The sequence below is a fragment of the Desmodus rotundus genome, chromosome 1 (genome assembly GCF_022682495.2).
Source record: "Desmodus rotundus isolate HL8 chromosome 1, HLdesRot8A.1, whole genome shotgun sequence".
NCBI classification, from domain to species: Eukaryota; Metazoa; Chordata; class Mammalia; order Chiroptera; family Phyllostomidae; genus Desmodus; species Desmodus rotundus.
Genome location: NC_071387.1, coordinates 32,863,909 through 32,880,564, shown reverse-complemented (window position 1 = coordinate 32,880,564; position 16,656 = coordinate 32,863,909). Strand labels below are relative to the sequence as shown.

General features: G+C 36.0%; 1 protein-coding gene across 1 annotated transcript in view; it reads left to right on the top strand.

The window, feature by feature from the left end:
- The window catches only part of UBE2R2 (ubiquitin conjugating enzyme E2 R2), a 96,684-nt gene that overhangs the window by 36,629 nt on the left and 43,399 nt on the right, over positions 1 to 16,656 (top strand). The gene's annotated exons all lie outside the window — the stretch shown is intronic.

The following is a 16,656-nucleotide window of genomic DNA, read 5'->3' as shown; positions in this document are numbered from 1 at the left end:
TATTGTGTTATGTTAGATGATCTGTGTGTTGTTTTAATGCCAGTACCGTGCTGTTTTGATCGCTGTGGCCTTGTAGTTTAGTTTGATATCAGGTAGTATTCCTCCAACTTTGACTTCTTTCTCAGGATTGCTGTGGCTGTTTGAGGTCTTCTGTGGTTCCATATAACTGTTTGGAGTATTTGTTCTAGTTTTGTGAAATATGCCATTGGTATCGTGATAGGAATTGCATTGAATCTATAGATTGCTTTGATAGTATGGACATTTTAATGATGTTAATTCTTCCTCTCCATGAACACTGTGTATACTTCCACTTATTTGTGTTTTCAAGTTCTTTCTTCAGGGTCTTATAATTTTCTGAGTACAGGTTTTACATCCTTAGTTAAATTTATTCCTAGTTATTTATTTTGATGCAATTGTAAATGGGTTTGTTTTCTTAGTTTCCCTTTTTGATAGTTCATTATTGGTGTATAAAAATACAGCTGATTTCTGGATATTTGTATCCTGCTACTTACAGAATTCATTTATTCATAGTTTTTTGGTGGACTCTTTAGGGTTCTGTATATACATTATCATGTCATTTGCAAATAATGACAGTTTTACTTTTTCCTTTCCAATTTGGATGCTTTTTATTTCTTCTTCTTGTCCAAGTGTTGTGGCCAGGACTTCTAGTACTGTGTTGAAATAACAGTGGTGAAAGCAAGTCTGGTCACCAAAGCCACCTTCCAGGTGGGGGGACAGCAGGGACTTCTGTCCAGGTTGCAAATGTTGTGGAGAGCCGAATGAGCTGGAGTTTGATGGCAAATATTCCCATGTGGCCTGAGGAGGTGCCCATGAGGGAAGTGGAGCCTTCTGGTCACCAGAGACGAATGGCTGGGGGCCCTTGGAGCCCCCCCCCCCCACTTCCCTGCCATCTGTGTCTCCATGTCTTGCTGAATAACACAGCTCCTCAAATGTGATTTTGAACATTTTGGTGTTAATAAAACACAAGACAAAATATTCTTAAAAAAAAAAAAAAAGTGGTAAAAGCAGACATCCCTGTCTTGTTCCTGATCTTAAGGGAAATGCTTTTAGTTTTTGCCCATTAAGTGTGATGTTGGCTGTGGGTTTGTCATATATGGCCTTAATTATGTTGAGGTATGTTGCCTCTAGTCCCACTTTGCTGAGAGTTTTATCATGAATGGGTGCTGGACTTTATCAATTTGTTTTTCTGCATCTATTTATATGATCATGTGATTTTTATTGTGTTTATGTGATAATATCATGTTAATTGATTTGTAGACATTGAACGAGCCTTGCATTTTGGGAATAAATCTCCTTTATCAAGGTGTATAATCTTTTTAATGTATTGTTGAATTAAGTTTGTTAATATTTTTTTCTTAAACCCAGAAGGCTATTTATTTATTTATTTTTATCCTCACCTGAGGACATTTTTTCATTGCTTTTTAGAGAGAAAGAGAGAAACATCGATGTGAGAAGCATTGATTGGTTGCCTCCCTATGTGCCCAGACCAGGAATCATATGTGCCTGGACTGGGGACTGAACTGCAATCTAATCATGTTCCCTGGTTAGGAATCAAATCTTATTTGGTGCATGGGATGACACTTTATCCAACTGAGACACCCAGCCAGGGCTACAATTATTTTTTTGTAGTGTCTTTGTATGGTTTTGATATCAGGGTAATGCTGGCCTCATAAAATGAGTTTGGTAGCCTTCACTCCTCTTCAGTTTTTTGGAGTAGTTTGAGAAAGACAGGTATTAATTCTTCTTTGAATGTTTCATAAAATACACCTGTGAAGCCCTCTCATCCAAAGATTTTGTTTGTTGGGAGTGTTTTGATTACCAATTTGATTTTGTTAGTAGTTAATGGCCTATGACATTCTATTTATTCAAATCTTTTGTGCTTTTTGTGTTTCTTCCAGGTACCTTATTTTGTTTTCCTTTTTTGTAAATGGTAGTTTTAAATTTTTTAAAAGGATTTTATTTATTTATTTTTAGAGGGAGGGTAAGGGAAGGAGAGAGAGAGGGAGAGAAATATCAATGCACGAGAGAAACATTGATTGGTCGCCTCTTGTACGCTCCAGCCGGGGACCTGGCCAGCATCCCAGGCATGTGCCCTGACCGGGAGTCAAACCAGTGACCTTTGGTTTGGGGGGACAACCCCAATCTACTGAGCCACACCAGTCAGGGCGGATTTTTTAATTTTTAAATTTTATTTATTTTATTTTATTGAATTTATTGGCCTGGCACTAGGTGACAAAATTACACATTTTTCAGGTGCACAATTTCACAGCACATCATCTGTATACTGTATTTATTGTGTGTTTACCACCCCAAGTCAAATTTTCTTCCATCACCATTTATCTCCTCTATACTCTCCTCTACCGCCCCCTATAAATGGTATTTTGTAAAAAGACATTTTCTTAGAGCAGTTTTAAGTTCACAGCAAAATTGAGAGGAAAGTACAGGTTTTCACATACACCACTATGCCCACACATGCGTAGCCTCAATCATTATTAACATTCCCCACTAGTGTGGTGCATTTGTTATATAACTGGTAAACCTACATTGGCACATAACAGTGGTACAGTCTGTAGTTTACATTAAGGTGCACTCTTGGTGTTGTACATTCACAAATGTATATATTGCCATGCATCCATCATAGTATCATACAGAGTATTTTCACAGCTCTAAAAATCTTTTGTGCTCGACCTATTAATTCCTCTGTTCCCCCAAGCACTGGCAACCACACTGGTATTCTGTCTCCATAGTTTTGTCTTTTTCAGAACGTCATTTAATTGGAATCATAAGTATGTAGCCTTTTTTTTTAACTTTCATTTTATTTTTTTCAGATTGACTTTTACTTAGTAATATGCATTAAGGATCTTCCATGTCTTCTAGTGGCTTGAGAGATCATTTAATTTTTAGCACTAAATAATACCATATTGTCTGGATGTACTACAGTTTGCTTACCCATTTACCTGTTGAAGGATATCTTGGTTACATCCAGGTTTTGGTGATTATGAATAAGACTGCTATAAACATTCATGTACAGGTTTTTATATGGACATAAGTTATCAAATACCAAGGAGCACAATTGCTAGATTGTATGATGAGTATATTTAATTTTGTAAGAGACTGCCAGCTTGTCTTTCAAAGTGGTTGTACCATTTTACATTCCCACCAGCAATGAATGAGAGCCCTAGTTGTTTCACATCCTCACCAGCATTTGGTGGTGTCAGTGTATTGGATTTTAAACATTCTAATAGGTATGTAGTGGAATCTCATTGTTTTAATTTGCAATTCTGATGATGATTAATGTTGAGAATCTTCATTTGCTTATTTGCCATCAGTATATCTAAGTGAGATGTGTGTTCAGATCTTTTGCTTGTTTTTAAATCAGGTTGTTCATTTTTTTGTTGAGTTTTGATAATTCATTATGTATTGTGGTAAGTCTTTTTGTATTTTTTAAATATATTTTATTGATTATGCAATTACAGTTATCCCATTTTTTTCTCCTCATTATTCCCCTCTGCCCTGTAGCTAATCTCCCTCCAACATTCCTCTCCACCTTTAGTTCATGTTCCTGGGTCGTAAGTGTAAGTTCTTTGGCTTCTCCATTTCCTATACTATTCTTAACTTCCCTCTGTCTATTTTGTACCTGCCATTTGTGCTTCTTATTCCCTGTATCTTTTCCCTCATTGATAACCCTCTCCCCGCTGCTAACCCTCCATGTGATCTCCATTTCTGTGATTCTGTTCCAGTTCTAGTTGTTTGCTCAGTTTTGTTTTATTTATTTATTAAAAGATTTTATTTATTTAATATTTTTAGAGAGAGGAGAAGGGAAGGAGAAAGAGAGGGAGAGAAATATCAATGTGTGGTTGCTTCTTGCATGTCCCCTACTAGAGACATAGCCTGCAACCCAGGCATGTGCCCTGGGTGGGAATTGAACCAGCAACCCTTTGGTTCACAGCCTGTGCTCAGTCCACTGAACTATACCAGCCAGGGCTGTTTGGGGTTTTTTTTTTTAGGTTCAGTTGTTGATAGTTTTGTCATTTTGCTGTTAATAGTTTTGAACATCTTTTCTTTCTTAGATAAGTCTCTTTAACATTTCATATAATAAGGGCTTGGTGATGATGAACTCCTTTAACTTGACCTTATCTGGGAAGCACTTTATCTGCCCTCCCATTCTAAATGATAGCTTTGCTGGATAGAGTAATCTTGGATGTAGGTCCTTGCCTTTCGTGATTTGGAATACTTCTTTTCAGCCCCTTCTTGCCTTCAAAGTTTCTTTTGAGAAATCAGCTGATAGTCTTATGGGAACGCCTTTGTAGGTAACTGTCTCCTTTTCTCTTGCTGCTTTTAAGATTCCTTATCTTTAATCTTGGGTAATGTAATTATTATGAGCCTTGGTGTGTGCTTCCTTGGGTCCAACTTGTTTGGGGCTCTCTGAGCTTCTCGGACTTCCTTGGAAGTCTTATTTCCTTTGCCAGATTGGGGAAGTTCTCTTATTTTTTTAAATAAGTTTTCAATTTCTTGCTCTTCCTCTTCTGGCACCCACCCCTATGATTTGTCTGTTGGAACGTTTAAAGTTGTCCTGGAGGTTCCTGAGTCTCTCCTCATTTTTTTGAATTCTTGTTTCTTCATTCTGTTCTGGTTGAGTGTTTATTTTTTCCTTCTGCTCCAAATCATTGATTTGATTCCCAGTTTGCTTCCCTTCACTGTTGGTTCCCTGTATATTTTTCTTTATTTCACTTTTCAAATTTGTTGTCCTTCTTTTGTTTGTGTGAGAAGGTAAAGTGCATCTACCTTACGCCTCCATCTTGGCCAGGTTGTTTGATTCTATTATGGATAAATCTTAACAGATGTGTCTTTTGAAAATATTTTCTCCCACTTTGTGGTTTGTTGTCTTATCCTCTAGGCATTGTCTTCCACAGAACATATTTTTTAATTTAATGAAGGCTAACTTACCAGTTCTGTTTTACGTGTGTGCCTTTGGCATGATAAGTAGAAAGTGGCCAGTCCAAGGTTATCTAGATTTTTTTCCTATGCTGTGTTCTAGATGTTTTATGGTTTTGTGTTTTACATCAGTTTTGTGATCCATTTTGAGTTACTTTTTAGTGAAGTATGTAAGGTCAGTATCTAGATACTTTTTTTTTACACAGGATAGCATACTTAATTGCTGCATTCTTTTTTTTTTTTTGCTTAATATATACTTTCGGTATTATTAAAGAGTAGTAAGTACCCTCATCCTTTTTTATTATTAATTTTGCATGTTTGTTTATTTCTAGATAATTTATTGTTGCTATTGAAATAGGATATTTTCTTCTATTTTCTAAATAGATATTTGTTTGTGGGAGCCCTGTTGAATTTATTGTGTTAATTTGTACCAGCACCCAACTGGGTTCTGTTGCCATTTGGAATAATTTTCCAGTTGATACCTTTTTTTTAAAGATTTTATTTATTTAGTTTTAGAGAAAGGGGGAGGGAAGAAGAGAGGGAGAGAACCATCAATGTGTGATTGCCTCTGGTGTGCCCCTGTCCAGGGACCTGGCTTGCAACCCAGGCATGTGCCCCTGACTGGGAATAGAACCAGTGACTCTTTGGTTTGCCGACCAGCGCTCAATCCACTGAACCACATCAGTTAGGGCATCCAGTTGATTGTTTTTAGATTTCCAAGTGAACCATTTAAGTCGATAGTCATGATTTCTTTTTTCTTTGTTCCTTTTCTCTTCCTTTCTCTCCTACTCCTCACCTCTCCTCCTCTCCTCTTTTTCCTTTTATTTTTATTTGTCCTGTTTTAATTATACTGGCTGCTATATGCAGAAAATGTTAAGTAACTATTATGTTAAAGCGTATCATTGTCTTCTCCTGACTTTACTGAGATTTACTGAGATTGTGGCACCTATTAAAAATTATGTTGGGCCTTGGCCGGTGTGGCTTGGTTCATTGGAGGAGCGTCATCCTGTGGACCAAAAGATCGCAGGTTTGATTCCTAGTCAGGGCACTTACCCAGGTTGCAGGTTCCATCCCCATGTGGGGTGCGTACAAGTAGGCAGCGATCAATATTCCTCTCTTACATCGATATTTCTTTCTCTTTCTCTCCATTCCTCTATCTCTAAAAGCAATGAAAAAAATGTCCTCAGGTGAAGATTAAAAAAATAATTTAAAAGTTATGTTGGGTTCGCCCTGGCTGGTATGGCTCAGTAGATTGAGTGCTGGCCTGCGAACCAAAGGGTCGCTGGTTCGATTCCCAGTCAGGGCACATGCCTGGGTTGCAGGCCAAGTCCCCAGTGGGGGCCACGTGAGAGGCAACCACACATTGATGTTTCTCACCCTCTTTTTCTCCCTCCCTTCCCCTCTCTAAAAATAAATAAAAAAAATCTTTTTAAAAATTATGTTGGGTTTAAGTTAGACATATATTGTTTACCTTGTTGAAGTATCTGGTTTTAAAAAAATTGTTTTAAAAATCAGGAATGGATATTGAAATCTGTTACATAGTTTTTCCATATCTATGGATATGATCATGTTTTTTTTCCTGGTTCTATTAGTCATTAAACTATTTGCAAATATTGTGACCTGATAGTGTATGTTACAATTTAGTAATATACAGTTGTTATTTAGAACCATTTTTGGGAAATGGAGATAGTTCTAGAGTTGCCTATTTAGTTGAAATAAGACTGTCTAGAACTAAGCCAGCCTCACACATATAGAAAACAGTTCAGTATAATGGGCCAGGCATGTTTCAAGTCAAGAGGAGTCTAATCTCAGATGAGAAAATTTCGAACTCAACAGAGAATTACTAAGATAATGACAGATACTGTTTATTGAGCAATTAACATATGCCCTGCCCTGCGTATGGTATATACAGGGTCTGGCAGAAGTGACGCCTCCTTGAGTATGGTTGGTAGGGCATGTGCATGTCTTGCTCAAGATGGACAGCAATTTGAATATTTCACCCAAAATGTCATATAGTGTGCTTGAGTGTGATTTTGTTATGTTACAGAATTCTTGTGATTTTGTAATAAAAAAGGAATGTTATTTGTGCTTGACCCTATGTATATATTTGTAATATCCAGACTCTACTAGTTGCTAGTTGTGTGACATTGTGCAAGTTTTTAAAACCGTTTTTATTCATTTTCCTCATTTGTAATACGGATTTGATGATAGTACCTACTGCATAGGGTTGTTTTAAGAATTAAATTGGTTAATATATTTGAGGAATTTAGAACAGTACCTGGCACATAGTAAGCACTTGGTAATCAAAGAGGTGCTACTATCGTGCATTTCTTATAACATGAAGTGTCACTGAACGACTTTTTTATATGTGGCAAAACTATGGCTCACACGGAGTTTGAATCCAAGGTTACACAAATTAATTCGCATTCCTGACTCTAAAGTTTATTAATTCTGTCTGCCTTAACTGTATTTTTCCCCTGGCTCCCAAAGCAGGATACTCAGATGTTCAGACAGGGAGATTTGTCAGGAAGTTGTCTGGTAAGAGAATTGGACAGACCTCCTGAGATGGAGTTTGGAACAGAGTATACAGCTTTCAGGAGGACAATGGCCATGGCAAGCAGAAACTGAGTATACTTTTAGAACAAGAATTTCAGAATTAGAATTGGGGCTCACATTGGCATTTGGGCTGGAGGGAGAGTCCAGTAATTAGACCATTCAGGATTCAACTGAGTCTGAGGATTAAGGGCTATAAATAGTAATTAAGTCAGAATTTTTCTGGGAGTAGGGATACACTGATTTTGTGGGCATTGAAACTGGCAATAGCTCCAAGGAAGATTACTGTGGAAACTGGTAACTACGCTGTCATTAGTTACCTCATTCTCAAGCCACCTGTATTTAATCTTCATCTCATGATACAAGACCAGCTGTGCCCTGATATCAGCTGGATTCATGACCTACTTGAACTCATGGTTTAGATGTCCTTTGCAGTAACAAGTTTCATCTATTTCCTGATGGCTGATGATATATAACTGACTTGCCTATCTGGATTCTTGACTTTTGGCTTACTCTTTGCCTCTTAAAATTTGCCTGGCCTTCCAAATCCTGAGCATCCAGATTCCTTGCTGCTTTCACATTACTTAACTTGATACTTCTTCCCTTTTAAGTTATATTGTTTCATTTATAAAAATAATTCAGCTATATCCTTTTTAAAGTCAAATACTGTAAAGTTTATAAAAAGACTAGTCCTTTACCACTCCCTCACTCCCCAGAAGCAACCTCTTTCAGCTTTCTAGAAATGGAGAGAAAGTCCTTAGTTACCTTTCTCCCTCCTATAGTTAGTTACCTCCAGCACAAAGTCGTGCCTGAGGTGCGCCCTACTCCAGATTCAGTCACACATGCCAATATTTATTTAAACAATTTCTTGTTATCTTTCCTAGGACTGAATTAATAATCATACTTCTGAATTCATCACACTTTATCATTATTTTGCCCATTCAACATCTTTTCTTGTTGGTTGGTTGGTTGGTTGGTATATATATGTGTCCATTTTTTTCTTTTCTCATTGAAAAAACTTTTAAAATTATTTGAGGGGGAGAAACATCAATTTTAAAAATATTTTTAAAAATATTTTATTTTTTTAAGAGAGAAGGGGAGGGAAGGAAGAAAGAGGGAGAGAACATCAATGTGTGGTTGCCTCTTATGCGCCTCCAACTGGGGACCTGGCCTGCAACCCAGGCATGTGCCCTGACTGGGAATCCAACCTGCGACCCCTTGGTTTGCAGGCTGGCACTCAGTCTACTAAGCACACCAGCCAGGGCAGTATTTTTAATTCCACTTATTTATGTATTCATTGGTGATTCTTATATGTGTCCTGACTAGGGATCAAACCTGAAACCTTGGTGTATAGGGATATCGTTCTAACCAGTGACCTACCCGGCCAGGGCTATGTATCCATTTCTTTTTATTCCTGTTCCTACTTCTCTTCCCCTTCAATAACTTAGGCCAGAGATGTTCAAACTCTTTTATCTCATGGCACATAAAAACTAATTACTAAACATCTGTGTCACACCAAAAATATATTTTGTGCTGATCTGATAAAAAAAATAGGTATGATTTTGATTCATTCATACTGGACAGCTATTGTTACATTGGCAGTTGTCATTTTTTTATTTGACAATCGAAGGGAAAAGAGGCCAGTGTTCCTGACTAAATAGTCATGTATTACATGTTTTAAGAACTTGCTGCGTACCCATTGAAAATTGCTGCCTTAGGCAATCATTCTAATATATTTATGAATATCCTTTGGCAGCCATTCCTTAAAAAATGATTGAAATTTTTTTTTGAACAATTGCAAACTTAGAGAAAAGTGCAAAAGAACTTTTTTCCTGAACCATTTGAGAATAACTTGCCAGTCTCTGGTGTCTCACTATTCCTCCGAATATTTTGGTTTATTTCCTACAAACAAGGTTATTCTGCATAATCACACTATAGCTATAAACAATCAGGACATTAATATTGAGACATTAGTACCATCTAATCCTCAAGCCCCATTCTATTTTGCCAGTAGTCTTAATACTGTTTTTGTAGCAAAAGGATCTGGTTCAGAATCATGTGTTGGTTTTAGTTGTCCTGTCTCTGTTTCAGACTCTATGTAATCATTCCTTTGTCTTTTCTAGATTTTCAATTCCTTGATAGGTTTCATGGTTACAGGAGACTTATTTTGCAGAATGTCCCTTAATTTAAGTCAGTATAATTTCCTCATGTTTATTTTAGGTAGCACATGATTTTGATTTTTCTCGTTACTGATGATGTCCATTTTGGTGACTTAGGAATGGTCTGCCAGGCTTTTGAGAAGTTACTCTTCCCCTTTGTAATAAGTGTTTTGTGGGGAACTATTTTGTTAATTCCTATTCAACTTTTTGATTTTTTAAAAAATTTGTCTTAGAAGAAGGGGGGAGGAAGGGAGGGAGGGAGAGAGAGAGAGAGAGAGAGATAGAGACAGACATTGATTTGTTGTTCCACTTATTTATGCCTTCATTGGTTGTTTCTTGTATGTGCCCTGACCTGGGATCAAACCCACAGTGTTGATCTATCCAGATGATGCTCTTACCAATTGAGCTACCTGGCCAGAGCCTCACCTTTTCAAATTTATTTATTTATATGTATATGGACTCATAGTTTTCTATTTTATTGAATGGGTAGTGTATGAAATGTACATTTTATATGCATGCATATTACAGCACCATAAATGACATTATTTAATTTTATTTTAACATATAGCAACATATTAAAGTATTAAAATATGATATAAATCTGGAGGGTCATATTCTCGAATGTTTGGAATGATTATCTTGGTGGTGGTGAGTAAATCTCTACCATAATGAGGTAAATGGAGTTAAAAAGTCTAATCATACAAACTATGAGCCCAGCGTTATTTCTAGTTAGCCTGGAGCTGCTTGATCCAAATCTGACTTGGTCCTGACTGAGGTTTGGTGCCATCTGGTGGCATTTGTCCACTTCAGTATAAATAAATATAAATGGGGAACAAATTTGGCTGCTTAGGACTCCAGGCTTTGGCAGCAATTTTAGGCAGATTCTTTGACGCAGTCCTGGGAGATTGGGCCAGTTGCATATTGGAAATGAGAAGCCCCATTCTCTACCTGCTTGCTTTCTAAGACAGGCTTCATCCTTGCCTCTGTCAGGGTAGGGTTGAAGGGTGAATAGCTACATTTACTATACTTTTTGCAATTTTTATTTTCTCTTTAAAAAAATCTATTTTCTGATCTTTTTCAAATTATATGTATGAAATGTTAATAAAATCTTAATGAATATTTAAAATTAATTTCTAACAGAAAAAGACAGTTAAGGGAAATGGTATTAAGGAGATGATTTATATAGGAACTGTTTTCTAGGACTATATAAAATTTTTCAAGTGATATTTAAGACTTACTGTTAGGACTTGCTCTGGATATATAAAAGGATTCTCTCTTCCGAAGCAAATTTATTTATCTTTAACTTTTCTATTTTAATTCTGTGTCTCTGCCCCTCCTACCAGTCTCAGTGTGCCTCCCTCTTTATATCCTTAGTTGTAGGACTTTCATTCAGCCAGATTTTGGGTGGTTCTGAATGATGGTGGTTTTATAGTTTAGTTGTAATTTTGATGTGGTTATGGGAAGAGGTGAGTACTGTGTTTATCTGCACTGCCATCATATACCACATTTTCTTTATCCATTAACCTTTTGAAAGACACTGGAGTTGTTATATTTTGGCTGTTGTGAATAAGTGTACATAGTTTTAAAAATAAAAAAATTATTCTAGTCTTAGGATGTGGAAGAGTAGTACCTGCTTTACTTATTCCCTCCCACATTTCCTTTCTCTAGTCTTACTTGTTTGCTGGTTCAGTTTTTACCTTCAGATTATTAAATATTATTATGCTGATATAGTTACTTAATGTTTTTAAAATTTTTAACTTTTTAAAAAATATTTATTTATTTTTAGAAAGATGGGAAGGGAGGGAGAAAGGGAGAGAAACTTCAATGTGTGTGAGAGATGCATTGGTTGGTTGCCTCTCACATATCCTCACCTGGGGACCTGGCCTGCAACCCAGGCAGTGTGACCTGATTAGGAATCCAATGGGTTCTCAGGAGGCCCTTAATCCACTGAGCCACACCAGCCAGGGCTTAACCTTTTTTTTTTTTTTTAACCTTACTATTAGGGCATCTAAGAGTTTAACCTTCTTATACCACTCCTTTTTATCACCACTTTCCCTTCCTCTACCTTCTCTGGTATAATCATAGCAATATCTAGTGTTTACCTTACTTTGAATACATATACACACATTGACTACCATCCTCAGTTGTGTAGTAGTTTGATCACATTTCCTTTCTTGGAAAATCTTTTGTTTTTCTTGGAGTTAATAATTTTCTTGTTTCCCATTTTACTTGGTTTCCTTTTTCACTTTTATTTATGATTCCAGATTCTGTAACTAGATTGTAAAACTCCTATGAATACTGTTGTCCATATGGTCAGATTAGATGAGTTTTCTCAATTTCAGTTTAGGTGTTTTATCATTTTACTATAATTATTATACTTGGAGGCTTCTTTCAGGCTGGAACTTGTAGTCCTTCAGTTCTTGGAAATTTTATTAAATTCTTATATTTTCTTTTTTTTTCTGGGAACTCCAGTTACTTGGACGATAAGTTGGATTGATTCTCTAATTTGCATATTCTCTTATATTTCTATATTTCGGTCTTTTATTCTACTCCACTGAGATAATTTTCTCAAGTTTAACTTCCACAATTTTTAGATGTGTGGTTTAAATTTTGGTTATCATTTTAAAAACTTTTTTCTTTACATTTTAAAAACTTTATTACAAAAATGTAAACATAAACAAAAGTAGAGAGAATCTTAAAATGAACTATGATGTACCTGTCACCCAGTTTAGTGATTAACATTTTGACCATGTTGTTTCATTTCTCTCCAGTTTCTTAAAGCAGATTTAGACATAATGCCATTTTACCCCTAAGTATTTCAGTATGCTTCTCTAGCTGTGGTTATGTTGTTATTAATTGGAAGGTTTTATTTTTGTCTGAGTTTTTACTTACTTATGTTATTATTCTGTAAAACATCTGATAATATTGATTATAGTTTTGTTTTTGTTCTTTGCATTTGTCTCTTCTCTTTATTTGCTTTCTACCTTTTCTTTTCCTTCTAATTTCTTCTTTCATTTTAGAGGTTTTCCTCAAATTTCCGATTTTCTTTGGCCCTTGGCTGATGCTTAAGAGTGAGTCTGTCTTTGAGAAACTGCAGGTGGGAAACTGTGAGTGCACTTTGTTAATTAGTGGGTTTCAACAAGTTTAGGTGACAAATTAGGGCATAGTCCTTTTTATGAGGAACCCCCAAGTATCTGTAGGCCTTTTTTAGTAAGCAGTTTCTCTGGAAAAGAATCCACCAGTCTTCTATCTGACAGAGACAAAGGCTTGTATCTGGATTGAGTATATGAGAGAGACAAATCTGTGGTCTTTCTATTCAGATTCTTACTTAATCTTACTGTTTTCACTCTATATATATTTTATTGATTTTAGAGAGAGAGACACATTGATTTGTTGTGGCCTGACCAGGGATTGAACCCACAACCTTGGCATATCAGGATGGCACTCTAACCAACTGGGCGCTACCTGGCTCTCAGCTAGAGGTTCTCTTGTTTAACTTTCCCAGAGTATGAAAAACTTTCTTCTGCAATATGGGAGGAGTCACCTGACTGAAGGGCTGGAGGAAGGGATCTGGGTGTTTGTTTTTAAATTTGTACGTTTTCATCCTTTTATTTTCAGCCCTACCTCACATCTTAACTTTCAAAAGTACCAACTTTCAGACCGTAAGCCTTTGACTAATTGTTGAAAGGCACATTATTTTACTTACATTAGTAATCAGTACCTTGAGAATTTTTTGTTCAGAATTATTCCTTAATAAGGGCTAAAAGCTCTAAGGGAATATATATATTTTTAAACCATGGAATTGTACACTTTAACATTTATTTATTTTTAGAGAGAGGGGAAGGGAGGGAGGAAGAGAGGGAGAGAAACATCAATCAGCTGCCCTGACCAGGGACCAGACCTGCAACACAGGCGTGTGCTCTGACTGGGAAATGAATTGGCGACCTTTCAGTTTGCAGGATGATGCCCAACCAACTTGAGCCACACCAGTCAGGGTGGGAATATATTTTTTGATTTCTTACATATAAGTTAGGAAGTCTTGGCTCATATTCTGTTTTATAGTGCTGTGAGACTCAGATGGTAGCTTTGATAGGCACTGATTCTATACATTTAGAATTTTTTCAAATTCAGAATAATTACATATAGGAAAAGCTAACCTATCCATTCTTGTAGATAAAATACAAATTGATTTTCACATATGTGCCTGTAGCACATCACTGAGCAATGTTAATAACAGTTTTGATGTAGTGTCCTGAAGTATCTTCAGAGTCCTCTCAGGAAGACTAAACTAGATTTAGAAAGTTGTCTTTCCATTATCACAGGAATGTGTTCCTTACTCTGCTATAAAATGTTGTCTTACTGTTACATTCTAAATTAAAAACAATATAAAGTTAGCAGGGGGACTGCTGAAGGCAGTAATTATATTTTGTTAAGTGTAGGTCTTTGGAAATTGATGATCTATAATATAGTATAAATGTTACATTTCTAATTATAATCATTGTTAAACTATTGCATTTCACTCTAGGACTGTGCCATATAATAATCTATTTTCTTTATATTTCAGTTAACAGAAGAGTTCATTTTAATATCTTTTTAAAATACACTGAATTATGGTTCCTGTATGTGGGAGCAGTAATTGCAAATACTTTGAAAACCATCTAGTCTTTTATACATTCTTAGTTTGGAAATGTTAATTATCTCATCCACATTAGTAGTAGTTGCTCATCATTTCTCTTTGTATATTTTATTACTTGGTAGATTAATATTTGCCGCAAGCTGACACACTTGGATACTCATGAAAACTAAAGTGAACTAGGAAGGACAGTTTATATTTAAATTTATTTAGGCTTATTGCCCAGTTTTACTTTAGAATCCCTGACCTGTCTGATAGTTTTAGACCCTTAAGAATATGTTTCTTTTAACATGGAAGGTCATATTTTCAAAGTGTCCACAAAAATTATTTATGTAAATGTATTAAAATGAACTCAAAATCTTAAGACTATAATGAACTCTTAGATACTATTTTTTCATCTTTATTTTGAAACACTTAAACCGAACTAGAATTTTTTAATAGACAAAGGTAAAGTTTTACATACATATTTTTTTAAAGATTTTATTTATTTTCAAAGAGGGGAAGGGAAGGAAAAAGAGAAGGAGAGAAACATCTATTACCTCTCACATGCCCCCAACTAGGGACCTGGCCAGCAAGCCAGGCATGTGTCCTGACTGGAATCAGTGACCTTTTGCTTTGCAGGCTGTTGCTCAGTCTATTGAGTCACAATAGCCAGGGCTTATATGTATTTTTGTGTAACAGAACACTTGAGGCCTTATTTAAGTTTATTTTCCAGATGGTTTTGGGTTCAGTAAAAAAACACTTGGTTATTTAAATATAAGTTTAATTGTTAGCATATAATCCTTGTGGGGGTTCAAGCTGTTTTAATATAATTGCATTTCAGCAATGCACATTTTCTGAATAATTTCACAGAAGAAAACACTCTTGATTGGGAATAGCACTTTACTGACAGGCCAAACATTGTTACGTAAGCTTATTCTTTTTCTCCTGACATCTTAGCCTTTAGTGTTAGTTTGTATTTTATTACCTTTTCCCTTCTTTCTGATGCCTAGTGGCTTCCTTTGATCATTTTCTGTCATTAATTAGGTTGTAAACAGCTCCTTTTTGAGACTGTGAGGATGTAACATCTTACCATGGTGACATGGCATAATATTCCATAGCAGTATGTCCTACCACTTTCTGGCTAAGTCAAACCATTGCTGTCAATACCTTTTCTAAATGAGTCCTCTGTATGTCATATTTGCTCACTTTGAAATTCATGTGTGTTTAAAATCAGAATTTTCACAGTTCCATGGTTGTGTAACATAAAATTTCCATTTTTGACTCGTTTGGCATGTCTGACACATGCTTTTTTTCTTTCTGGTGGTGGTGGTGTGGTAAAAAAGAATATGAGTTGACTCAGTGTTAAGTTTTTTTTTTTTTTTTAAGAGAACGGGAGAAAGTATCACTTTTTAAAAAGATTTTATTTATTATTATTATTATTTATTTTTAGAGAGAGGGGAAAGAGAGAGAAATGTTAATGTGTAGTTGCCTCTCATGCACCTCGTACTGGGGACCTGGCCTGCAACCCAGGCATGTGCCCTGACTAGGAATCGAACCCGGGACCTTTTAGTTTGCAGGTGGGCGCTCAATCTACTGAGACACACCAACCGGGCCAGATTTTTTCAACTGAAAAAGAGCGAGCCCTGGTCACATGCCTGGGTTGCAGGCCAGGTCCCCAATAGGGGGTGCTGGAGAGGAAACCACACATTGATGTTTCTCTCCCTCTCTCCCTCCCTTCCCCTCTCTAAAAATAAATAAATAAAATCTTAAAAAGAAAACAAACCAAGCTATTCTTTAATAATTACATAATGCAAGACAACGATATCTGAGTCCTCTGCAGTTTTAATGAAGATCTATTTTCTGTACTTAGAAATTTTTTATTTTGAAAAAAAAAACAAATATTTATCTTAAGCTTTATTATCATTTGACAGAATAAAATATGGATTAGTGAAGAAAGGGTTTTTAAATCTTTTCAGTCTACTGTTCTGAAAATGACTGTTACTGGAGATATCATTTATTGATCTGCTTTCATCTTTGGTACTAAAACTTTATTGCATGTCATTTGATATAATAAACAGAGTCAAGAATTCGAGATTTGTTCCTTTTTCTCTTTTGCCATTTACACTATCAAAACCTAGATCCCCCCCCTTCTTATCTAAGTTAATTTAACTCCTTTGAGTTGTCTTGCATGCCTCTTACCAGATACCTGGTTTACTTATATGTGAGCCTCCTGCTCAAGAATGTGCATCTTTCTTTGGTGTTTAATTAGACAGGAGTACAGAAGATAGTATATAGGCAGATTGCTATTAAATTCCTTATTTTGTTTGTTTACATAAACTTGATGCTTGGTATATATTTTTCTGTGCTTGGTTG